This window comes from Sander lucioperca, chromosome 10 (assembly GCF_008315115.2).
Source record: "Sander lucioperca isolate FBNREF2018 chromosome 10, SLUC_FBN_1.2, whole genome shotgun sequence".
NCBI classification, from domain to species: domain Eukaryota; kingdom Metazoa; phylum Chordata; class Actinopteri; order Perciformes; family Percidae; genus Sander; species Sander lucioperca.
The window spans coordinates 31960192-31987866 of record NC_050182.1 but is presented as its reverse complement, the minus strand read 5'-3'; the positions used below and the strand labels follow the sequence as shown (position 1 = coordinate 31987866).

Sequence of the window (27675 nt, the reverse complement as noted above, 5' to 3'; positions counted from 1 at the left end):
GTGGTTTGTTTGTGGTGAGATCGTGATCCAACCTTGTCTGAGCTAATGTCTCCTGTAATCAGGTGTGCTTTGCAATCTGCGATGTGGCAGAACATGCAACTCTAGCAGCGTGCAGTGTATCTCTCCCAGTAATAGAAAAAGGTCAAGCTTGCCGTCTGTCAATCGCATCTCCGTGGTTGGAGACAAGACACCGTCAGAGCAGAGCGAAGTCTCAGTGACCAGAGCAGACGTAGTAAGGTCGCTTGCGAAACAATGTCTGATTATTATTTAAATTAAATGAGCTGGTTTGACAATGGACATGCAAGAAATATACACTAGTCCAGAACACAGGACCTTCTTCCTGTATTTACTCTCTTGCTCCCGCCCCCAGACACATCCGACCAATAAGAGGAGTGAATTTCTTGAGTGATTTGTAATGACGCATTTTGGTATGCTTGGATTTTTCCAGGTGTGAAACAAAACCGAACCAAGGGGAAATTGCTCCAAGTTTACGAACTTAACTGATTCGGACCAAAGCAAACAAACTACAGTATAGGTGTGAAAACACCCTCAAAATGATCTTCTATTAGCCAGCCTAACATGACTAGGTGAGGTAATATACTATATATCTGCCTTGGGTGTTAATATTACACATTTGACACACAATTAAAATAATAATAACAAAAGTATTATATTTTTAGAGCTCTGTGACTGCAGTGAGAATGCAGTCTGTCTCTGTCCGTTGGCCAATTACTGTATCTCTCTCAGCACTGAGAAATGAGGCTCTCACCTTGTCTGCCCTGGCTGTCCCCATAGATCCCCAGTGTGTTGTGGTGGATGTGAAGGCATTGTGAGGGCATGTCATCTGGCAGGCTGGCTTGGTCAGTTACTGCAGCTTTGGCCAGGATGCATGCACATTGACTTTGGGCCACAGAATCTAAATAAGGGGACTATTAATGACTTTCATTAATCCTCTGGCTGACTATTTTTAAAAAGGGCAATAAGTAATGTTGCAGTTTCAAATTATATTACCCTTTTTTGTGCCAAAAGGAGAAAAAGAAAAAGATTTGATGAAATTAAAATATCTTGCAAACCATTACCTGCCTGAGAATTCAATTTAATATTGTCTTCCAACTTTATAGGGTTTCTTTAAGCTATTCATAAATGCTGCTGCACTTATTTCCATGAAAACACTGCCAGTATGTCTCATGGCCATTATTGGACTGTCTCTGTTAAAAATTGCCTCACAATTTTATTGAAAATGTATTTTCTTCTGAGTCGTATTCCTCAGTCTGCTCAGGACAGAAGAGCAGGCTTCCCTTTATTTTTGCCATACAAGATGATAGTTTATTTCACTGAACTGGATGCTGACATAATGAAAGTATTTGATGGCCTTTCAAAGAAACAAATTGTTGTGATTTTAAGCCATCAAGAATACAAAAATAAAAAGGTTTAATTCATTTGTTTTATAAAAAGCATCCTTTTTGAACAGGATTTTTGTAAAAAGGGACAGCCCGCAGATTGAAAGAACATATCCCCTCAGAGCACTTCCACATCTCTATCTCCCAGCTGAAGTCATATATCCCCTGGTGTGTTCTGGGTGTGAAAACATGTCAACATATTGGTTGCCCTGGTCAGTGCTGCTCTGGCCTCACTGGACTCACTAACTGCCTAGTTTATGTCTGTCTGCTACTTGGATAAATTTGGCCTGGCTTGACTGTGGCCTGTCTGTCTGCTACCCAATTATTTTTCCCAAGCCAAGACCCCTGAACTCTCTTCTTCTAGGACAGACGTGTAGATCCCATGTGTGCAGTAGTTGTGTCACTGAAGGTTGTCCCGGTCAGTACTGCTTCAATGAGGCAGGAGATATCTGCCTGCTTGTGGCTAGGTTGGGCTGTTCAAAAGAGTCTACAGCAGAAACATTATTGTATGCCTGTGGTTGCTTCTTACCCCACCTGGAAGAGAAGGAAAAAGTACATTTTTGTACATGTTTGATGATGTGAACTGTCCGGGAATTGATTTAATCCATGCTTATTTATTTTTTTGGAGTTGGGTTTGCTGTGAGTGTGTGATATGGCCTTTGTGAGCCATGATAAACTACAACTAACTGCCTTGGTATTTCTGTCTTTGCCTGCCTGCGTCTTACAGCTCCCAATTATCTTCCCCAGGCCAAGACCCTCTTGAGAAGAGAGATGGAGAAGTGGTCCTGGGGAGGGTCATGGTCTTTGCAAGATGTACTAGCCATAGCAAAGATGCGTTTACTGAAGAAAAAAAAAAAAAAAAAACACACAAGCAAGCACACACAGCCTGTCATCATTCACATCCCTCAGAAATATTTCCATCACTCAGCCGAGTTATGTCCACACACACACACACACACACACACACACACACACACACACACACACACACACACACACACACACACACACACACACACACACACACACACACACAAATGCAAATTCGTGCACAAACACAGGCGTACTGCACAGGCATTTGCAAACTAATGAGTTCACAAGGGGTTCAACATCAAACTTCTGGGGGCTACCTGTAAACCTCAGGGGAGTTAAGCAGAGGTGAAGTTGTGTGTGTGTGTGTGTGTGTGTGTGTGTGTGTGTGTGCGTGTGTGTGTGTGTGTGTGTGTGTGAATTTGTGTATGCATGGCATGTGCATTTGTTACAGTAGTCTGATATGAAAACAAATGGTTATTGTTATTCATCACAGCTGCTGCAAAATACAAATAACTATTTTTTTAGTAAGCCTTTATTGTATAAGCACAAGCTCTCTGACAGCTGTGGGTTTTCTGATGTAACATATCAGCCGTCTCTGAGTCTCTCAAAAGACAAGAGCTTGAGAGGAACTGAGCACTTTGAGTATCTGCTGTGTCAGTGAGTAAGGAAAGTTGTCAAGAATAAAGACAACAGAAACAAATCATGAAACAGGCAATGGATCAAAAAGACTTCCTTTAGAGAATGGAACCTCATATTCAATACAGTAGCAATATTAACATACGGCAGTTTAATGGATACAGAGTATATCATCTTCTTGCTCACTTTATAAACTGAGCACCGGGCAGCAGCACTGTTGCATCAAAACCAGAGGCAAGGCTAATAATAATACGACTAGAGGGCCAAAGGGCCAGTGACAGGATCATTTGTGACTCAACTAAAAGTGTAACTTTTGTCTACAGAAAACTGCGCTGTTTTTTTTTTTTTTTTTCATGGAACACACATAGAAACTGTTGATTTGAATATCGTCAGTGCCCCGCAGAAATCTCATATCTTCAAAAGAGTGCACTTGATGGAAATTCAGGAATAAATAGCTTCAGTTTCCCATCTTTGCATTTAGTGGATGTGTTGTTTGTCATCATCTCCATATCACTGTGAGAGTGTGGGAGACAATGCAATCTGTCTATTAACTAGAAAAAGATACATTGAACATTCTTAAATATTGGGTGCTTATGAAAGTGTATATAGCATTTTGTGTATAGCAATAACAGGGTAGGAAGATATATAATTATGTCAAGCTTTTGCATTTTTGTTAACACTTTTTCAGGACTGCAACTAAGGCTGCATACACTACATACAGTATTATACTGTATGAATTTACTTAAAGTTGACAAAATGGCATTTTTTAGTGCTATTTTCACATGTGACAGTGGAGAATTTGCACATTTTAGCATTTGTGGGGGGATGATTTAGTAGTGTCATCACAAAGAGAAGACAAGCATTATTACATTACCTCATTATTCACCCACCCGTGACTCTTCCTCTCTGTCTTTCTCTTCATCTCAATTTCCCTCTGTCTGTTACCCTCCCTCCACTGCTCCACACACATCCTAGACCCTTCAATTCCCTTGGTGGCAGCCAAGGCTTTAACTGACAAGCTTCAAGGGAGACAGAGAAAAATAGATGGTAAGAGAGAGAGAAAGAGAGAGAGGTAGAGAGAGGCAGTGATATACAAAAAAAGATCCTGGCACCAGAGTACATTGTTTTTGCTCTTTGCCATGTTTCCTATTTTCGCTTTCTTTACACCCAACCCCCTCCTCCTCCACGTCCTTGCTGCTCCCTCCGTCTGCCTTGGTTTTTAGTCTGCTGCGCTCCAGGCAGATCAAAATTCAACTCACTGATGTGTGACTAACGTTAGGACACACAATACGCACAAACTCTTTGATCATTATTCCATTTAACAGTGAAAATGTACGCCGCAAATAAAGAATGAGAAAGAAAGAGGAAGGAAGGAGGGAGGGAGAGAGGGAGAAGGAGGAAGGAAAATAGGGACATTATTGTGCTTGTTACTCTGTCTCCATGCCCCATCAAGCTTGAGAAGGTTGGCTAAATGTCAATAAAACAAAAGACATGTACTGTACACAATTAAGGATTACTTATTTAAAATATGCCCATAGCAAAGAGTGATGTTTTATCTTGATTCATTCATATATTAATGTTTGCCTCATTTTTATACAGGCTACATGTCTTTAACAAACATGGGTACCATGGCTTAAAAGAAAATACATGCCTTTCCCTGTACTGAATCCGGCAATTTTATTTGTTGTAATACAAATAAAAACTTTAGGTAAAATAGCTTTACAACAAACACATTGACAGAGTGATTTTGTACAACTGCTTCTTTCTGAAGAGGATGAACAGAATATGGTTCATAGATACATGGTTGCATTCATGGTTGGATTTCAAACAAACTACTCTCCTGTATAAGGCTGAAATTTGGTAATGTTAGTGGGTGTGATTTTTAATTGACCGTAATGTGTTGCTGTCAGATGTGGGCATCAGCCTAGCTTTGACAATGTTTAAATGGTAATAGAAATGGTTAGGCTTATTGAGAAAAACTTTTCAAATCTTCAAAAAATAATACATATATAGTCTTGGCCAACATTAGGTTACCCATTCTCTGTTGACATCATAACTTCTCAGAGTGTAATGTAGAAGAACACTCTCACAGTCTTTTTCATCATAATTTAGAGTGAGTCTCCTGAGGGAATCCTGCTGCAATGGATGACTCTTGGTGACAGACGCATAGTGTCTATGTTCATCTTCTCACAGGCTATATGCCCACACAGCAGGCATGGATTGGCCATCGGGAGTACCGGGAGATTTCCCGGTGGGCCGCTCTATTTGCGTGGGCTGAATGGGCTGCACTCGCTGCACTCCGGTCGAAAACTTTATTTTTTTATCGGCCCATAGCGAGAAGAGCGATCACATGATTGGCCCAGTGGTTTGTCTCTCATCTGAACACTGGCCAATCACATCTCACTATGGCCCACTTCCATCCTACTATAGAGAGAGCGCATTTAAAACCCGCCCCCACCGGCGGCAAACTCCACAATGTGCTGGTAGCTAGCTAAAAACACAAGATTTAAGCATGTCAAATGATTATTTTAGCACCCTTGTCTACCAGAGAGGACATGTTAGCTGTTAGTAAGCTAATGTTAGTTATGTATTAGCAAGCTAAGTGCAAACATAGTACTATAGCTTTCTGATGTATCCACATTCCACAATAACACAAGTTGCATACTGTGTACAAAATGCAGCTTTAGCTCAACTTACAGACTCACCACTTCTTAACTATAGGCTACAAGGCATCTTGATGACACCCATGCTCCACCCTCAACCTGCCATCAAGAGCCAGGCAGCCTTTTTGACTAAGTGAGTACATTATCATGCTCTTACTTACGACTCAGCTATGTGACAGTAATCAGGGCTGTTATGCAGGGTTCAAAATTAACTTGTTGTCCACCAGCTTATTGGCTAGTGACTGTTAAAATTTTACTTTTTTTTTTTTTGGCTGGTGAGTCAAGCAAATCTACCAGCCACTTACATAAATTATTTTACCAGCATTTGGCTGATAAATGGTGCTAATTTTGAACCCTGTTGGTATGTACATGTGTTGAAGGGGAGTGCAAGGACAGGTGGTGTCCGGCTGATTGTGGTGGGCCGGTCTGGGTCTCAAAAGTCCAGGGCTGATTTTTTACCCCAGTACAGCCCTGCTACACAGTCTCCCTCTGCAAATTTGGATGCACTCAGGATGGCACACTACTGGAAGGAGCAAGTAGTCATGGAACATGCTAGGAAGTAGTGGTGTCCCTGACTAAGAATTTACATAGTCAAATCAGAATCGTCAAGTCTTGCCTATCGACGACTGATCGTCAAATCATGTGGGAGTGCTGACTACAGTGATGAAATATTCAGCTGTGATAAAGTTGTGTGTGAAGCTCTTTTGTATGAAAACATGTATCTGATTAGGACACAGACATAAAAAGAGTAGCTTCTTATTGCATAAGTGGTGCAGGGGTGGAGAAGATTATTTGAAAGAGGTTTGGAGCGCATGCCCGCATGTCACTCAAGCAGTCAACAGCTGGCATTATGTTTAACCATGTTTCCAGGTAATTTAAATAGCTCATGTTACTGTATTGAGTGGCGGTTTCTTTTGCGGGGTGCACATGTTCCACTAAAACAAGTTCTTTCCCAAGGCTTTTTTGCAGGGGCACCGTCGCTGGGGCCGAAATTTAGAGCCACCCAAGACGATTGTGATTGGTTTAAAGAAATGCAAACAATCCACAACGTTTTCTGGGTTGTTTGGAGATAGGTCTTGCAATGCAAGACTATACAGAGACAGAAAAGTGGACATTTTTTAATTTCCATTTCCATATTCAAAGGTCATGGCAGCCTTGAGGTACAGTATCTCAGAGTCCACAGTATAATATGTAGCTGATGACATGCTTGTTCAGTTTTCATTTCCTGTCTAAAAGATTCCCTCTAGAAAGAAGAATACTCCCCGTCTTCAGTGTTCCTAAAAAGTGCATTGTGAGCAACAAAAGGAGATGATAACTGCTCCACAATCACATGCTGTGCTTATGTAGCTTGGTTAGCTGCGTCTGCCTCCCCGGAGGGTATGCAATAACTATTGTACTGCCAATATTCTCAACAAAGTATGATGCTTCTGGAGAAACAGAAAAAAAGTATTTGAAAGTCATACTCAACACCCTTGGAACCCTACAGTATGCTGAAGGTTGAAGGCCGCATTGTTGAGCTCCAGTTGCTTGGCATGATCAAACTGGAGGGTAGTTTGGAAGTGTCCATGGAGTTTCAGATTGTCTTAGGCATGACGAGCTGTCAGGACAAGCTCCTCATGCAGCCTGCAGGTGTCTCTTGTTGGGTTGAGTGAACTGTAATGTAGGCAACTGTATGCCTGCCAAAATGTCACGATAGTCTTGGACAACTATGACACAAGCTTGTGTGGTAAACCACTAGCTAATCCTATTAGGAATGCAGTTAGGTTACATTTTTTTTAAATAATAATAAGTGAATCTGTCAATTGTGACAAATGTAGCCTTTTTCTATGGAAGCACTGTTACACCGACTATGTTTTAAATTAATCAAAGACTATTTTGAAAGTCTACCAAATACCCCTGAGAGCACGGAGGACTGAAATAAACATCTGAAGCAGTTTGATTTACCCTAAATGTCCTGGATTTTGTTTTCTGTTCAAAGAGAAGGGAAAACAGGAGCTGGCGGTAACCCTCTCTGTCCTGCATAAACATTTATATAAAATACTTTCCCTTGACAAGGAAGGGGTAGAGGTTACATCACAGGCATTCTAAGATGTGTGTGAAGCTGTCAGCAGCAGCTCTCTCAGCAGGTGGTCTCTAGCACATGTGCATACCCAAAAAGCTGATGCTTTCTGTCAGTGATCACAACCAGCAAGGTGAGAGAAGAAAAAAACACCCGGGAAAAAAAAAAAATGATACATACTTTCTGCACAACATTGTTCAAAGAGTTTCTCAAAACCCTGCAAATGGCACTGCTGGAGCAAATAGTTTGGAAGGCACTGAGTAAATACTGAATTTATTATTGAGGTGCGCTCACTAATAAACATACAGTACAGTTGTCCCTCCTGCTGTGAGGAGATTTATGACTGTATACAATATGGCAGGAACTTTTGCTGGTGCATATGGCATGTTACTGAAGTGTGTTTATGAGAGAAAGATGAAAGAGGAGGATGTGGAGATAAATGCAAAGAGAGAAGGATGACGAGAGGGCTGGATGATGAGGGAGGTGAGAACATCAGTGCTTTCCTTTACACAGACTATGGCACGTGATATTAACAATAAACAATAGTGTAAACATCACCTTAAAACATAACCCTCTTTTTGCTATACGTTTTGTCATACTTTAGCATTAAGTCAAAATCTGCACAGTTTTTTCCCTTTGTATTAGTTATCCTTTAAACAAGCCTGACAGTCACCTGCTACAAGTTCTCTCCATATTGAAAGGACTGCACCAGTGTTTTGAATGCTTTTGCCCATTTACTACATTGCATTCTTTTCATGATTACTGCCGAGGCTCAAATCGATCATCTAATTCAAGACACAACACAACAATTCAGAGTTCCCACCAGTTTCATCTTGAATTACATACACTGCACATGCTGTTGATGTTTACATCTCCTTTTTCATTTGTTACAAACCCTTCCTTTTGTGAAACTATTTTTTGAAAAGCCAAGCTCATAACTAGCACTGTAAGATATGTTACCTGTAATCCATAATGTTATGTTTATTGAATTCTCAATTTAGTTCCCATAGTCCATTAGTACATCCCAACATATTCTACAAGACACCATGCTATACGTCCTCTGTGATGGGCTCTCACATAGATATAGAACAATATATCTATGGGCTCTCATACCTGAGTACAAGGTGAGAGGGCTTTGCAGTGTTCCACTTACATGGTACCGAGAAGCAGTGACAGGTTAAGTAGCCACAGAGGATCAAATTATATGAAGCTCATCCCCAGTGGATAGATGTCTGTCTTTGTATTACCCAATCTGGAGAGTGTGTGTGTGTGTGTGTGTGTGTGTGTGTGTGTGTGTGTGTGTGTGTGTGTGTGTGTGTGTGTGTGTGTGTGTGTGTGTGTGTGTGTGTGTGTGTGTGTGTGTGTGTGTGTGTGTGTGTGTGATAAATATACATAAACACACAAACATGCGCTAACAAACACACATACCCACAAACACAAATAAACATGCACACACCCACACACAAGATATACTGTATATATAGTTAATATAAATTAATCTTAATGTTTTGTTAATATTCATATTACTGTTCACTGTGTACTGTCCAAATATTTGGACAAATTGTATTTTGATGCTTTGGCAACATTGTTGTTATTGAAACTTCCATGGCAATAAGCCCCTTTGAATTGAATTGAGTTATATTGAATTAAGAGAGTGAGTGATCGAGAGAGAGTTTGAGAGAGAGAGAGTCTAAGAGAGAGGTTGTATCTGTAGTGGAGGAACTGGAAATTATTCCACGGTTGAAACAGCCTAACTAGCCTATTTATGAAACATGAAATGTGATACAGTATTTTAAATTTTGTAAATGGGTGGTGTGTTGCATGGCCTATATTTTAACTGCAGTTGCTGTAAAGAAATATGATGGTGATAGAAGGGGAATACAACAAAATAGTGTTGACAACTTACCGCTTAGGTGCTTGTTGCGTGCTGTGTAGCTAACCTATACTTGGCTTTTCCGCACTGACCTCTAATAGGTTAATTGAATTAAAATCACAAATCATAGCACACACATTTAGCATCTTAGAATTACAAAAGCTTATTTAGAACCTAAGATTGGCAAGGTTATATGGCCTGGGGCATATGTTACTTATTGGAGCACAAATTAGTCACACGGTGAAGCAAATTCAATCGGAAATGACCATGCATATTCAAATTAGGCATACATAGACACACATTCAGAGATAGTGGTTCATTGGTAAGTATAGCTTGGGGATGTTTAATATGAATTCCTAATTTAGTGTTTTAACTCCAGGGTAGGCGGTAGCCCACTATAAAATGATTATGTTAAAATGACAATGTAGGGAACAAATATCCACATTTCAGTATTAAAGTAGAACCATGTAATCATAGCCTATGTGTGTTTATATTAAAAATAATATAATGTGCATGTGATAGAGAAAAAATAACAGTAATGGGCAATAGAATATACAATAAGGTATTAATGTCAAATAAATATACATGTATGACTTTAGTTAAATGAAGCTAAATACATTTTTCAAAGTAGGCCTAGAACAATCCTCAGATAATGAGGAATGTGAAAAAAAAAAAATCATGATCCAATTTGTATTTTTTTAAGTGTTACTAAATCACCACCAATTTTAAATGGTCTTACATTTTATACCTAGTGAAGTAGGGAAAAACTACTGTGTTCCTTAAAAGGTATTTTCTCATATTGACAATGAGGTAGTAATATGGCTTTACGACTTAGTAAGTCCAAATTCCATCTGATAGTTTTAACTAAAGCTGCAGTAAGCTAGTAGTAAGCCCGTAACAGCGATCATAATAAAAACCTTTACAGACAATAGCAAACATCCTGAGGTCACAATAACAAGAAATACAAAGATTAAACAGAGTTTATCCCAAAGATACTTACGAGTGCAACAGCAAGAACGCCAGGTCAGCATCGGATTTGCAGGCTTCTGTTTGTCTCAGTTCTCGCCGTTCTGAAAACGCAGGTCCGATGTTTACTCGTGTCTGACTTCTTGCTCGGTCAGTCATCCGCTTCCTCTTTCTCTGTTCCTCCGACAATGCTTTCCTAGCTTTCTGCTTCTTTTTGCCGACTCAGCCATGACGATAGTGTGAAAAACTCCATCGCTAACGTGTTCTTATAGCTAGCCGGTTCCTGAATGGGGGCGTGTATGTGTGCAGTGCCGTAAAGCAATTTGTTACATCGCGAGACCTGATATCACACGATATTTCCCGACTGGCTTAAAGTTGCAAGGGTGGTTTTTCCGCTCACAGGTGGTAGGGGAAAGCGAGACGGCCACCATTCAACCCAAAAAAAAGTACTATAACCATTCCAATGACTCTGAAGCAGTTCAGTTAAGGTAAATTAAGCTAAAAAAAAAAGCTGCATAGTTCCCCTTTAAGTGTCTCATATCCAGATAAAATCCAGAAGTGATGCAATGCACTTAGCCAAATGTATGCATGTCTGTATGCCACTTTATTATTCTGATTGCAATCTGTCAGCATAAAGCCGTCGAGAGGGTTGTGGTAATGCCCCTAAAGCTGTTTGGAAATTGCAAAAAAATTGTAAGTTAGGAGAAATCATGTTTTCCTAACATACAAATACCGTAGTGTTGTTTTTGGCGGCCTGTTTTAATTTTTAGTTATTAAAGTCTAGTCTTTGTGTCAAGCTGTCATTTTAGTTTTTATTAGTTTTAGTCACGTTCATACTCTTTTTAGTCTAGTCAAGTTTTAGTCGACTAAAAGTCTGAGCATTTTAGTCTTATTTTAGTCAGAATTATCCATGACTATTTTAGTCTAGTTTTAGTCAACGGAAATTGATGACATTTAGTCTAATTTTAGTCAATGAAAATTGTATTTTAGTCTCTTTTTAGTAATGCAATTCTATTTAATCCAGTCAATATAGTATAAGTACCTAGTAGTATAGACAAAACCAAAATGTTGGCCAACAAGGGATGCTTAGTACACATGGAGTCAGTCAGGTAGGAACTAAGAACCCATACACTCTCACACAAACAAATACACACACACACACACACACACACACACACACACACACACACACACACACGCACGCTAGTCACACACGTTTGTCTCAGTCGTTTTCAGCTCCAGTGGCTAACGTCTGAAGCTAACGTTAAAATGAGACACATTAACCACAGCCTCATGAGTTGGCATTAGCTTTCTAAAATAGAAAGTAACGTTACGTTAATGTCTTGACTTACCTCAATTTCATTATGGAATGGCTTGAGATGTCTCTTAAGGTTCGTGGTGTTTTTTCCTGTGATTTTGTGGCCGCATTTCTCCCCATCTTTTTCCACAACACATTCAGTTTTCTTCATAATGTTCGTTGACGAAAGCAACACTAAAATACCGGTTCCATCTTGGAATCATTTCAAAAATTACAATTCCAATGAAATCGTTTTTTTTTGGAATCATATGGAAAATTTGGTTTCAAATCTGATCATCGGTTCCAAATTTAACACTCGCAAGTTTTGGTTTCCCTAGTGGCTGCCATACTTCCAGGCGCTTGTTGTGTTGCAGCAGGAGAACACTAAGATTTGAATCGAAATAAAATGTTCCTCTTATCTGTAAAATAAGCATGTGACCTGTTTCACTTCCATCCTAAGAACCGGAATCAAAACAAAGAATCAGAATTAGAATCAGAATTGTTAAAATCAAAACGATGCCCAATCCTAAGTACAAACTGTAAAGAAGAAACATACGTAAATATGTGTGTAAATCTACTTTAAAAGTGTGTGTCATGTTCCTCCAGCATACATTGAACTACAGAACCCCAAAAATGTAAGGCCATGGATAAATATGGCTCTGTTGCTATGGAGACTAGATGAAGCCTTTCTGCAAATAGAGAGTGAATGCTCTGGTAACTGTCAAAACATTTCATTAAATGACATCCCACCTGGTGTCCTTGCGTTACACACGTTACAGTATTTAATGTTGCTGGTGGAGCGGAAAGAGGGTTAATTTACACTACTTCCACTATTCCTTGATTAATCTCTGTATAATCTGATGTTGCAGTACACACTACTCTCATCCTTATAGCAAGGGTTGAGAAAAACCTCAAAGGAATTAATGACAGGAAGTTGTAACATCTGTTATCAAAATATCAACAGTGAAAGACACTGCAACACTTTGCATGATACAAAATGTTGAATTGTGTGAAAGAGACTGTCCTCCCCTGAAAAACGAGCCCATAGGTTGTTTGTACAAGCAGCTTATTAGGACTCATATTTACGTTTATAGTGGTGGCGACCTAGTGTAGTAATTATGACGGAAGCAAAGGAGGAAGTCAGGTGACAAAGTATAAAGAGCGAGAAAATCCACGTCAGGAGGGGTTTTGGGGTGGATGTATGTGTCAAACAAACTAAACCGTACCATGAGCCATTTTCAGGAATGTTTAGGACTTAATTAATATAAAAATATTAAGAATTAGTGCTGTGGTATTTCTTTAATAGAAGATCATATCAAACAGTGAGCATACATGTATGTACAGTATATGTATATGCATATGACTGTGTTGCTCTGTGTCCTATTAAAACATATTTTGCTGAAACAAACCCTCATTTATCCCATAGAGTAAAAGTGTTCTTCTTAAGGAAAAAAAAAGCATGCACGCTAAATTTTAGTAGCATGGACTTACACAGACACACAAATAAATGCACACATTTGTGAGTGCTACACATATTCACACACACAAAAGCATAAGAAGTCTGTAGCTTAAGAGCTGTCACTGTATTAGATCTTGCTCAAGAGTACACTGGAATGGCTTAATAAGCTGGACATAAAAAGACATGCATTTCAAAGTATTAACATAATAACTAGAAGCCTCATTGTCAATCAGAAATCAGAAATGCCTCTCTACATGTCACAACAGAATGTCTTCATTGCAATGCAGACTATTTAATAATGTGTGTATATATGTGATTCCTTTAAGTGCTCATATTATGCTTTTTGCCTTTTTCCCTTTCCTTTATTGTGTTATATATCTTTTTTGTGCACGTTATAGGTTTACAAAGTGAAAAAGCCCAAAGTCCACCCCAAAGGGACTTACCATCACCAACAGAAAACACTGTTCACAAACTGCTCCAAACAGCTCTATTGTAGTCCAGCCTTTACTTCCGTGACGAACGTGCGTCACTTTGTAACACACTTTATAATGCTCGCCTAGCTGCTAGCGTGGCACTCCCTCATACTCTGCTTCTGACTGGCTAGTAGTCCTTACCTAGGTGCGCATGTGCGACTCCCAACAAAAATAGAACAGAAGTGAGATGCCTTACTCTGTAGCTAAAACAGAGAGCTCAACACACAGGGTGAAAAGAGGAGCTGCATCAAAAATATAGTGTTTTTTGAAAATTAAACCACATAAACTTATTCTGGTACAACCTCTAAATACAATTACTGTATGAACCTGAAAATGAGTATAATATGAGCACTTTAAGACTTAGGGGGACATTAAATGACACTTTTAGATGCATGAAACTCAAATCAGAAACCAGAAAAAAAGGTTCCTATAATGCCACAAGACAGTAAAGTCCAGTGCTTTCTCTTAAGTATAATGAGAACGATAAAGTGCTTGTGTTGAGTAACCACGAAGGATGAACATGCATTTTACATATGAGAACATTCATCACTATCAGGACAGTGGCCAAATGGGGAAGATTGTAACCTCACAGTGAGAAGATCCTCAATTTTTAGGGAGTTTTTAATCTTCTCCCTGTTTAATGTAAAGGAGTGACAAAAAAAATCGTTGACATGCAAAACATCATTTATGACTATGCAAGCCAAAGAGATTATAGTGTGGTGTTTGAAAAGTATTCAGGTAGAGTGCTGGCTGTGGAGAGACAGAGCACGTTTTGGCCCAGAGAAGCCTTCCTGAGATCAGTTGCTGATAGCTGGAGGCGATTCAGATTATCTGCAAGGCACCAGAGGTTACACAGGAAATGGCACTGGTCATATATCAACATCGTTGAGTTTGCATTCATTTTTCTTCGGGTGCGCCAGTGTCCTCCCACCATCCACTTAAATCCAAGTCAGGTGAACTGAAGGCTGTAAATTGCCTACAGGTGTGAATTTGCATTTATGTGTTTCCCTGGCGTCTGCTCAGTGTATGCTGCCTGGGATAGCCAATAGCCTCCCTGTGACCCTGAGTGGGAATAAATGAATATGGAAAATGTACGAATGAATGAATACTATAGTGACTGGATCAAACATATGTGGGTATTAAAAATCAAATACATACTTCTGGAATAAATCAGATTCCACGCCTTGGTTTTGGTGAGAATTCAAATTGTACATATTTAGTCTCTCTGAGACCAGATGGATCCAAAAACTGCCTAATACTGTAGTTGTAGTAATATGCTGTGCTTTGACCAATAAAATCAATTTAATGAAAAGCATAACTAGCTGAATGAATTAATATTACGTTCTACAGAGGATTACATTTGGTTAAAAAAACACACTGGTAAAGTGTCTTTTACCAGTCTTTCACTCAGGAAATGAGACAAGTCAAAATAAATCTAGTGTCCTTTGCGCGTGTGTGCATGCGTGCGTGTGAGTGTGTCTATGCCTCTGGGTTCAACATCAGGAGGTTGCCCTCAGCGTTTCCTGCCATCTCACGGCATCCTTTGCCTGTCTTCTTCTCTGCATTTCCTGTCTTCCTCTCTTCTCGTTGCAGTTGCATGCCCCCATCCTCTCTCCTAGGGTTCTTACTGTAAGTCGTAAACTGTTCTTTATTGTCTTTAAAGATGGACCCTTTTTATTTACATAAATATGTACACTTTGAAAAAACAAACATGTATTAACACAGATACAAGGCGTGTAAAACTAAAACTCTCTTTTCTCTTCCTGTGTTGTTTTAATTTTGCTTCCCTCATTCCCCTGCGTCTCCCTCTATCCATCCTCACGTTCACTCTCTTTCTCTATGTCTTTCGTTCAGTGCCAGGTCCTGGTGGTTGGTGGTTCCCTCTCTCCAGATGGCCTACTCTGATCATTTATTGATGACAGGAGAACAGAGGAAGGCCTTCCCAGCTGCTGCTGCCTGGCACCCCACTCAGTGCACACACACCCACACACACACACACACACACACACAAACAAACAAACAGACAAAATTATTCGCACAATGACTCAAACACATGCATGCAGTTATTGGAATAGACTCACACTGTGTCACACATACAGATGCACTCAGACAATATTTTTCCCTTCATCCCCTTTTTTGAGCTGTCACACGTTTCTTCTATTGTCGAGCGCGATTCTGTGCTGCACTTTTGCATCCTCTCCCCCCGTCCCTCCCTCCCTCCCTCCCTCCACCTCTCTCTTCCTGCCTCCAGCTCTCCTTCTTTCACCTCCTGCTGTGGTGTTACTGACTCTGTCACACAGGAACAGACAGAAGGAGAGACAGAGGGTGGGAGGGGGAGTGAATGTTAGAGCTTGAGAGTAGTGTGTACGAGTTTGGAAATGCTGTAACAATGAATGTGCTGCAGCTTATGTTAAAAGCTCTTTTTCTGGAAAATTAAGAGCTCTGTCTATAATAACTAATTAAAAATATATATATATACAGTATATATTTCAAACCACCATGGAATAAACCACTGCAAGTCACTCTCGATAAGGAAGTTGTTTAACATCCTTACATAAAACATCCCTTCACCCCATGCTGCTCATCCAAAACACTCCTTCCATTGTTTCCAGCATCCCAAAAAATCCTTCAATGCCATGTTCCAAGCCCTCCAATGGCTGCCTATGGGAGCTTGTATCAAATTCATAGTCTTGTGTCTTAGAAATTACGTTTATATACTATATAACTAATTAGATAGTTTTGAAGGAAAAATAATTTCTGCCTGGAGTAAATGGCAACATTTTTTTTTCCAGTCAAGAAAGTGCTACATTCATTTGTCATAGAAAGGTGGCCCGGGTCGATGGTCAGCGTACAACGCTTAGGATGCTGACACCAGAGACCAGGCTTCTGAGGCATTCTGAGTGTGGTTAGGTTCAGGATACTAAACATTATGTGTTGTGTATTGACTTTTTCCATATTTAACCAAAACTACCACCTTTCCCTGACCTTAACCAAGTGCTTTGAGTCACTAAATATAACCACACAAAAGATGTATTATGCAAGAGATGCAGAAGCAGATATTGTTTAAGTTCAAGTTTAAGGTTGTACTGTAAGAAGTATATCGTCGCTGTCGGGTGAAAACCGTCGTTTTTCAGGAAACGAAAAAAAAGGCTAATTTGAAAACATTCGATTGAGCTATTTACCTCAGACAAAGTCAGACGAAAACGCCTCGTCCCTGTTTAAATATTTGTTAAACCCACAGACAGACGTAAACGGTGACCTTTATTACATTACATTTATTTATGAAAAAAAAATGTAAATGACAAAATATGGAGATACAATTGTTTCTGCCTGACAGTGACCATATGTTGTAGGAAAACACATGAAATACATTCTCAAATACATTAATTCACAACATTTCCTCTCTATGTTGATAAAAAACATATTCCGGGTGGCATCACAATTCTCTCAAAATGCACTACTGCTGAAAATGAGTAGTATATTTTAAGATACAAGGCTATAAAGGGAACTACACCCTAAACATTGAGGCTTTCGTCCAGCCCCTGACCTGGGCTACCTCTGCATTCCTTGTATCTGCTAAGAAACACAAAGCTACTGTAAACTTTTCTTTAAGTAGTCACCCTACTGCTACCGAGTGACACTCTTTTATTTGCACGTACTTGGCTCTAGCATGAGAGGTGCCCTGTGGAATTTTCTTGTAAACAAACAAAAGTCATAATTGTATTTGATGTTTCTCGCCAAAGCGCATTGTGTGTATCCCTGAAGTCTAACGATTGTGTTGAATACATTTTTTTCCTTCTTCAAAAGACTTTGCAAAGCTTTAATGTTTTAAATCTTGCATTGGCTACATGCTTATTCACTTTCTAGCACGTTGCCACTGCGTAACGCAGTGGCAACGTGCTAACACTAAACGCCACCAACTGTCGATTGGCTGAATAGCGTGAAACACCCCCGATGTGTCTCACACCGCCCACATGCTCCCATAATGTGCATGTGCCTCCTTGTGTTTCTACTAGTGGTCAAAAACTCTACAGGGTACCTAATTAGTGTGGAGTCCCTGTAAGGACTAGGCCTGAGCCGAGCAGATACTGCCTTTATCCATATCTGCAGGCCATACCTCAATTATCATGCTGGACTGGTCTGGATATTTTGAAAGAAGTAGAAAAAAAACAGTGCAAACAATGTAAATAAAACACAAGATGAAGAAGCTAGCAGCAGTGGTCTGCAGCTCCTGTTGCTGCCTATGGGGAGCCACATTGCCCCTGTGTTCTTGTGGAAATCTAGTCTGTAGAGATGCAAAGCACTTTGCTTTATGTGTATTTACAGATTTCTTCTGATCTCCCCCCTCCCCCCCATATGCTTTTTTATCCAGTTTTGTTTGTCCTGTCTTTTGTTCTTCTCATCCTCTCCCAAGTCTTGACAGTCCAAAAGTTTTCAGGCAGAACTGAAAAACAAAGCCAACACACCGAAGAATGAAGAAAGTCAAATTCTCAATGGCCAAACTGTTTTCAAAGCATGGTTATTTTAGTTTTAAGTTGTGTGAAGGACACATGGCATGCCTCTGCTGTCCAGGGCCGGAGAGATTTCTTTGCAGTCCTCTTAGATACAAAACTCACTGAGGAAACTTACTGACATGACATGTTTGTAAGAAGAACATAGAGACGGTAGGAAAGTGAGCAGTATTATTTATATATGTCCAGGTTTTGTTACACAAAGACCAGCATAAACACATGTGTCCTTCCTGTGACTGTGTCATAAATAGCCTGAACCGAGCATGCAGCGACTTTGAAGTTACACATGGGAGACTGCTGTGATATACAGCTGGCTTCAGCTGGGGTACCCCAAGAGATGCATGAAAACACATACACATATACACACACACACACACACACACACACACACACACACACACACACACACACACACACACACACACACACACACACACACACACACACACACACACGTGAATATATTCCGTCATACATCACGCACACACACAGACCCATAACAGAAACCCCCGGAGGTGCTGTTAGTTCCAACGCACATTGTTACACACCAGGAAGGGTCATCCTGTCTATGGAGCACAGAGACAATGAACAAGGAATACTCTCTCAAGAGAGAGAGAGAGAGACAGAGACTTGAATTACTCACTAGAATTAAAAGGTAAATTATGACTGATAACAGCCATCTAATTTGTTAACTCAGTATGTGGTACTGTATGTATTTGCTGTACTGGGAGGAACATAAAAGAAATCCTCTCATGATTTACCAGCTGGTCTGTAATTATATTGCATGCATTTTCTCTTTTCATATATATTGAATTGAATTTTGAATTATAACATCAAAATAATTTTAGTTTTCCCCAGAACAATTTGCCATTACAGTAAGTGGCAGCATTCTATGAAGCACTTTTAAAGTATATAATGCTTCTGTACATCCACGTTATCCCAAAGAGTGATCAAAGTCTGATTATTGTGTTGTTTTTACTACACTGCATGGTAGAAAACTTGTAATCTGTGCAGGCCCATTCATCACAAGCATGCAAATGCACCTCTAGGTGGCACCGTCATCATGTGTGAAGCAGAGTGGCTTAAACGGCTGTGATGCAGTTTGCAGTAATAATCATACAACCACAATAGAACATTACTCTATGCATATAAAACATCACAAAACAAGGGCTTTAAAAGGAAAGACTCCAGCAAATTGATGACATAAAACACAATGATACCATAGAATAAACAATAAAATGAAATAGTGAAATAATGGTAATAGTTCTGCCCTCAAACACAGGATGACTGTCTTATATTGTAAAGACATAAATGCCAGTTGTTGAGATACCTCCTAAATAAAAAATTATCAGATTGTGATGCAGATCTTACAGGTGAGTCAAAAGAATATTTTGGGTTATTTTGTAGCACTGAACAGAACAGTAAAATTCTGAAAACTGCAAGTCTTGCTTCAGTTCCCATAGACTTTAGTCTCAGGAAACATCTGCAAGCCTGAGGAAGAGGTTACAGAGGTAGAGGACAGGATGATGATTGTGTGTGTGTGTGTGTGTGTGTGTGTGTGTGTGTGTGTGTGTGTGTGTGTGTGTGTGTGTGAGAGAGTGAGAGAGAGAGAGAGAGAGAGAGAGGCAGGTTGACAGCCATAGAACCCTGCTGTGGTTTAATCCCTTCACAGGCCACTAAGGGTCATAAGCAGGGGCACGTGTGTGTGTGTGTGTGTGTGTGTACATGAAAGAGAGAGATTGTCTGCGTGTGTACTATGCATCCAAGCAATCATACATATGCACATATAGTTCACACGTACCCACTTAGACATAGGTATTCATCCATCTACACACTACAGGTTTGGAGAGAGTTGAGCAGCACAGAGGCCCCTCTGTATGTCCAAATCCAACTGTACATTCCTTTCTGTCCCACTGGACCTTCTACTGCACACAGCACCACATCTGGATAACTGAAACACCCCCAAACGTACCTGTGTCTGTATGTGTGAGAAAGTGTGTGAGAGGAATGGGACTTTAAGTCTTGCATATCAAACATGTGGTTTACAGTTAGTTTTTCAGGTTGAAGTTTTCATTGAAATTTCAGAACCCTGGTTAGGAGGAAACATGGGCCCATTTTTGCACACCCTTTAGATTTAGTAACTAGTTTTATTTCTTTTTATTCACCCTTCATTTTTTTGGTTCACAAAATAACAGGCATATGATTTGACATATTTTGTGAGATATTATTTTGGGTTCAGTTCTGTAACAAAATCTTTGAGTTATTTCTTTCGGCCTTTTAGTATGTTTTACTAAAACTTTTGCACAGCTTGAACATGTTCAGCTGTTTACAATCAGTTTGAAAATCATCATTTATAAAACATGTTCCTGAGAAAAAAATGTTACTGATGCTTAAAAAAAATCTGCATCAATACAACTAGGGCTACTTTACAGTGTATGTAGTTTGGGATTTTGTGACTGACGTTTAAAAATAATTGTGATTAGAGATGCAGTTTGAAATACAATATAACTAAATTGAATAACATAGAATAAACAGGCTCTGTTTTGTCTCAAGATAAAAAGCAAGCAAGAAATAAAGAAAATAGTGGGTGAGTGAGCCTGAGACACAGACATACCGAAAGATCTGTACAACTGAGTTATAGCAGGCTGCTGCTGAGTTTCTGACCCTGATATGTCTCGCTGAGAATGGCAGCCTTTCTGAGTTGAATCATACAGAGTTCTGCTGCAGCTCTTAAGACTTCAGACATGAGGTTATAAAACACTGCAATGGACTGATCGGTATGTTGGAGCTGATTGATTTTGCCTTCAAACAACACAAGTGCATGTAAGTCTCCAGTCAGGAAAGCAACGTGTGTGATTTAGCTACACACAAGTTTTAGAAATGTATTTGAAGGCTGTGAGCAAAGTCCAGGATCAGGACCTCAGTCAAGCTGTGGTCCAGACCCTGACTATGCCTTTGCTGTTGTGGCCCACACATTCTCAAATTGCCTATCTCTAGCCTTTGTTGTGCCTCTACTATTGACAACAGCAATTTCTTCTTCCTTGCTTTTGGCTGGGTTGTCTATTTTTATACATTTGATTTTTAATACATGCACATAACCCCATACACACAAGTGATGAGAACATTAAAGAGGCCACTTTATAAAGCTATATGGTTCAGTTAAAAAAACTCTCAGCTGTGAATACTTATAGGTTCAATAAAGCAGCAGGGGTCCAATGAGTCATTAAGGGAAGATGGGAAATATGGGAAACAGTGCCCTTAACTCCTTTTGGAAAGTGTTTAATCAAGCATGCTCTTTTTCCATTGAAACATTCGTTCAAACAGGAGAAATGTTGTGCATAGAAACACTTTAGTCTCTTTTAAAGTGAAGAACCTTAACTTTTCTATGTTTTCTGAATTAAATTACAGTAAAAATGTAGACGTAAAAATGCAAGAAAACCATACGTGCGTTACGTTCTCAAAATCCCTTCACTTCGGAAAACAACAACAAACTTTGAGCTAGCAAGCTACACATAAAAATGGCACATTTTGAGGAAAATTTGGATTGTGCAATAAGGCAGGCCTGCTTGGTTCTTTCCGGGAATGATTGTAAAAATTTACAAATAATATGTTTACGGCATTTACTATCTAACTGGGACGTTTTGGGACCGATTGGTGGGGATTGCTATGGATGAAGTATGAAGTACACACTGCAAAACACTGGTAAGAGCAAATTACATTTAACCATGTATCCAGATAATCTAAACTCAGGTAACTGTATTGTGTGAACAGAATGCATCTGTGGTGTAGCCAGACCTTACTCCACAGCGCTGTAGATATACGTCTGGCAATGCAAGACTAGTCTAGGTGTAATTGAATGGTCAAGTAAAAGGGAACTGAAACAGAAAGCCCCCACTAATGATTGTAGCATTAAAGTGTTAAAAAATACGAACTAGCTCATTGATATCGTTAGTCTAAGTAGCTAAAAGGATTTTATGAGACTCATCTGTGAGTATTTAACATTAACAAAGCAGCAGGTCTAATGAGACAGTAAAACAGATTGAGCTCCAAACACATGGTGGATTTCAGTGCCTACCACTCGTCTGGGAGGTCTTTGTTAAAGAGTCTTCTCAAGGATCATGAGGTACCGGCTTGCCAGGTCATATTACTGCAGACAGATTTTTAAGGACATCCCATTACTGTAGTGTGACAGGCTAAAATGCATGCCGTATTTTTCACAGTGTAGCATTGTGACATAAATCACAAGATTTGATACTTATCTTTTCTGGCTTCTTAAACTTCCCCAGTTATTCCCCTCTGTATACTGTATGAAAAAGGAAAAGCTATCATTAAAATATTTTAAGGAAAATACCGTATCTACTCAAAGATATATCAGCTCATTATATTCAGGCAATCTTGTGAAATCACTTCCACCCACCGGGGCTCACCGACTTTAAACACTGTGGCAGAAAATCTGACATCAATGCCTGCCAGAGCATGTCATGATGTCATGCTTTGACTTAATGTTACAACTTCAAAGTTCACATTTCATAATCTCAATAGAAAATCATCAGAAGTGCGTGGTTCATTATATTTTACGGCAGGTTTAATTCATCCTAGCGTCTTGCTGCCAGACGCATCTCTTCAGGGAAGCCAGTGGCAAACAGGAATAAAGGTTGAAGAAAAACCATCAGAGCACTTGTACTTTGTCAACCAATGCAGGGTGGGTTTTTAAAAGATCATCTTGCACATCGGTTCTCCCTATAATTATCTCCCTATATATTTAGGGCATTGTTAAATCTTATGTATATAAATTTTAAAATATTGAGTTTATCTTCAGACAGTGCTGAAAAATAGCATTAAATCTTCGCAAAATGCTTAAAATGTATTGTGTGTTATTACAGGTAAAGGCCCAGTTTGATGCACTAATGGGCCTGCTACTGCATTACACAGTTGTATAGGGGTTACAAAGGAGGTGTTACCCTTGTAAGGGAAATGGGCAAAGTGATTGAGTAGTCAGTGAGAAAATGGTTCCCAAGAATATTCAGACTCACAAAGAACCCGTTTTAGTTCTTGATAAATGCAGCTGTAGTTATCTTTCATTAGTAAAACAATTGAATTAGCAGATTCCATGCTTTTTTAAATACATTTATAAGCTCAAGTATGCCCACTATGGACAGAATAGCACTTTGTCCTATTTTAAAAGCCAGCTGCAAATGTGGCCTCTTTACATTTGTATTACTGTACGCGGCTGTGCCTGTATTACACAGTATGTCCAACAGTAACCAGCTGTACAGTCATCAGTCAACAGGTGGAGCTATTCCACATGAGATGAACCATACCAGCTAACCAAGCATGACCCACTGTGAGGTCTTGACTGCAGTATGCTAATGTAAGTTCAAAGTCTGGGATCTCTTGCAAGACAGGTGGCCACGATGCCAGCTCATGTGTTACATTCCACGCTCAGTTATTGCAGAGTTTTCCATACATTTGTTTTTAGCTGCAGTTTAGAATAGCACTGAGGGTTTAGTATCAGGCTTTGAGAGATGCATTCATAGCAGTTTTCCAATGCACACTTAACCTGGTGGAGCCGGTTGTTTTTTAGGACCAGGACATGATTGACAACTGTGTGGCACAGATAAGCTTAGTATGAATTATGCTCAAGTCAAATGGAAAGACAGAAGCTGTTCTAACAAAATAGCATGGGATGCATTCTTGTCAGTTATAATAGTGACCAGAGAGTACAGGGAGGACAGTAGTAAGACCAAACCCCAATAACTCTGAGTCTAATTTTGTAGCTGTAAAGAGTGTGCTCAAATATAATAGCCGATCATCAGGGACTACAAACAGTAAGCACTCTCGTATGTGCATAATATAACAAAATTGTGTAAAGATGGATTAGTGATGTGGCGCCAGCAGTTTAACACACACGTTTCACTTTAATCCTAACTTCCCTTTAATAGAGAATGAGTTGATGACATTAAAAGGTTTTTCTCTATTATAAAAGATTATTTTGCATTGTCAAATGTGTTTTTTTTCCTAATCACAATTTAATAAGCTTCAACGATACTGTTTGAGCTTGGACTCATCCCAAGTTGTCTCCAGTGACAAAGCCATGTGAGAAAGGTCAAGTGTGTGTGTGTGTGTGTGTGTACATGAGAGTAACTACAACATGTGGGAATCTGCTCATCATCTCTCATGTTTATGCATAATTTTCTCTCCTCTCTCTGTCTGTAAACACTTTTTCATCAAAATTCTTTGTGCAAAAAACTCTTTGAAGGACATTGCCTTTAGGTACATCTGCCTTCAAAGCGCTGCCTCTCTTTCTCTCTCCTTCTGTCTGTCTCGGTCTATCTCTTTAATGCTAAGCCTACACATGTGTAGCAGGAGAACAAAACTCCTAATTTCACATCCCCATTGTTCAAAGCCATGTGTGTGAGATGTAGGGCTGTTTGTGTGTATTGCTGTTTGTGTGAGTCTTTAAGTTGCCGTTTTGGCTACAACAGGGCTGAGTTTGAACCAAAATCCTACAAAGAAGTTTGAAATCTGGCTTGGCTGCTCTGTTCAGCTGTGGTGGGGGCAATCACACACACAAACACTTGGAGTTGTGGTGGGAATGCTATCAAAGAAAAAGATGCCTGCAAGGCACAGCAGCCCCAAGCCCAAAATTGATTTACAGAGTGAGAGAGAAAGAGAAGTAGAGGAGGGGAAAAAAGGAAATACGTTAGATTTAGGGTGTAGGAAACACAGAGGCAGAGAGATACTGAGCGAAGGCAATAGATTTTAGAATAAATGCTGGTATGCCCAGCTAAACCCAAAGCTTGTTCAAATAATATTCATCATATTTTTTCCCTCTTGACGGTTTAAGGATTTAAGGATTAGTAAGTACTGCTGCTCTCTCCCTCTTGATAATTCAGTTGTGTGTATTTCAACCTTGAGTCCCAAAACTTAATTTCATATAGAAGCTTTGCTCATTACAATGTTATCAACCCATATCTTTATTGATTTATGGTAAGTCAATTGAAGAAAACAGCACACAGATCCAAATAATCACTTCATGCTAAAGTTAACAAAGAAATAAAAACTACTTTGACATGTGACTTGACAAATTTCCTCTGCACAACCAGGCAGAGCAACGAAGAAGGTAGCGAAGCTAGTTGATAGATTAAACTTTTGCCGTATCCGGTCGGCAAAACTCCGAACGCATCTTCCTTTTTTGAGAATGATTTCAGTTTTCAGTTCTTTGTTCTTTTCTCAAAGGAAAAGCTTAACCCCCAATTTCCACTGGATTCGTAACGGTTGCGGAACGGCTGCGGAACGGCTGCGGAACGGCTCCGGAACGGTGGCGGAGTCATTAGGTTTCCATTAAAGTCAATGTGTGTATTTCCACTGACTGCAGAACGTCTGCATCCCTACTCCGTCCCAGCTCCGGCGGTCCGCAGCCCTCCGGAGCAGATACGCAGAGCTTCTATTTTTGCCAGACGCCGGAGAGCTCAGCAGCAATTCAGCAGACGGCAGATAGTGCGGGACAGGAAGTCAAGCACAAAAACAAAATAAACATCCGGTTAATTTTCAAAATAAAATACACTGTGCTCACGGCGGATCATATTTCCCTGCACTACACCTTGAAAACACAGCACAGAGTTGTTTCCCCTCTACTCCTCTGGATGGAAACAAACTGTTGTTGGTTTTGTGGTTCTATTCTACGTGAATTCTTGTGGGTCCTCGTGACTACATTTGTCAGTCATGGCCACAGCCGTTCCGCAACAAATTCGGACCTAGTGGGTATTGACGGACAGCGGAGCACGCAGCCGTTCCGCAGCGGAGCCGGTCCGCAGAAGTTCTACATTCAGTGGAAATCCGGAGTAACTCCAAGTCTTACAGAAGGCCGCTGTTCCCAGCAGCAGCAGCCATAAGCCCTTCTACCGACTCTATACACGATGTGATTGGCCTGACCAGAGTTTAGTTATTCCAGCTCGCAAGCCAACGGAGAGTGCCTAGACCCCCCTGGCTGCAAATTAAATTTGCTGCCGCTAGGGTGCGTCTAGATTTCTAGGCTACCCCAACCTACCTTCTTACACATAATTTGGCCACTTATACTTTGTCACCTTACTTCTTGCTTTCCTCTTTCGCCACTATAAACGTTAATATGAGTCGTAATTGCTGCTTGAACAAACATCCAATGGGAGGGTTTTTCGGGGAAGGACAGTCTCTTTTATTGGTTGTGCATCTGTGTTGTTTTTTAATTTGCACAAAGCACACTCAGTGGATTATCTGGATAATGTAAAGTTACTGATTTATTTTCTGACTTGCATCTTGTGTTCAGTGACAGACTGTTAGGACATCAAATGTGGTGATTGTGAGGCCAACACTCCTGGAGAGCTACTTCTTTTACTCAACAAAGCGAGACACCTTTCACATTAACCCAGCAGTACCAGGTTGGCTGCTGGGCTTCCACATTAAATATCCAGTTGTGATATTCATCCCCTATCCCCTTGGTCTCTGCCGCCGGGTAGGTTTCCTGTTGTCAAGTGTGTGAAGTATGTCAAGCCAGAGATGGTACACAGTAAACTTGATCTGAAGAGGCTCCTGGTACAATACCTGCTCAACAGCTTCCAGATTTTGCGTAACATGGCGGGACAGCAGTGTCATGTAACACTTGTTCCAAGGAAAATCAAAAAGGTGTTTTAGTTTTTCACATCCGAGGCAGTGAGTAGAAGGAATGCCATGTTAAAGCGTAACTCTCGCCAAAATGCAACCTAGGGTCTTTTTGTGAATGTACCCGAGTCAAACTTTCATTTAAAAGCATATTTAGGACGGAAGCGCCACTTTTAAGATTTACTGTATTCTTGTTTTTCAGTCAAATGGCCTTTTGAATGGGAGTGCTAGGGGCACTTTTATGCTAGCCTCAAAATATCTATTTTTAAAACACTAAGAAGGCTCGACACAACATGAAACTTTGCTCAAAGTATCACCAGGGGCTCTACACCTTAACGAAAGCATTGACAACATTGTTTGTGTACCCAGAGTTTACTAAAAAGAAAGGTTTTGAACAACTCACCATAGCTCTTGTTGTTTCCGGCTGCAGCCATTTTATCAGTCAAAAACAATCGATTTCCGAATGCAACATAACAGGGAGAAGAGTAAAGATGGAAAGCTCCTAAAGCTTAGTTCCATATAAATACATGGATTATTTCTTGTTTTGTCATTATTGAAAAACAATATTTACCTCGTAGTTGATATGGAGTCCGTTCTTTCGCATTCGGATATCGACTCGTTTTGACTGCCGAGGTGGTAGTGGCCGGAAACAAGACTTACGGTGAGTTGTTCAAAACCTTTCTTTTTAGTAAACTCTGTGTACACAAACAATGTTGTCAATGCTTTCGTTAAGGTGTAGAGACCCTGGTGATACTTCGAGCAAAGTTTCATGTTGTGTCGAGCCTTCTTAGTGTTTAAAAAATAGATATTTTGAGGCTAGCATAAAAGTGCCCCTAGCACTCCCATTCAAAAGGCCATTTGACTGAAAAACGAAAATACGGTAAATCT

At 39.9% G+C, this 27675-nt stretch overlaps 2 long non-coding RNA genes across 2 annotated transcripts; one reads left to right on the top strand and one right to left on the bottom strand.

Annotated features, from left to right (window-relative positions):
• The first annotated feature begins 3142 nt into the window (after positions 1 to 3142).
• On the top strand, positions 3143 to 26096 carry LOC118496162. The gene is made up of 3 exons (XR_004898648.1): positions 3143 to 3153; positions 3932 to 3934; positions 25996 to 26096. It is a non-coding gene; the product is annotated as an uncharacterized LOC118496162 (long non-coding RNA).
• Positions 3185 to 10551, bottom strand: LOC116049798. Its single transcript, XR_004104901.2, has 3 exons — positions 10445 to 10551; positions 3724 to 3868; positions 3185 to 3362 (listed from the first exon to the last, which is right to left on the bottom strand). It is a non-coding gene; the product is annotated as an uncharacterized LOC116049798 (long non-coding RNA).
• Positions 26097 to 27675: the final 1579 nt, after the last annotated feature.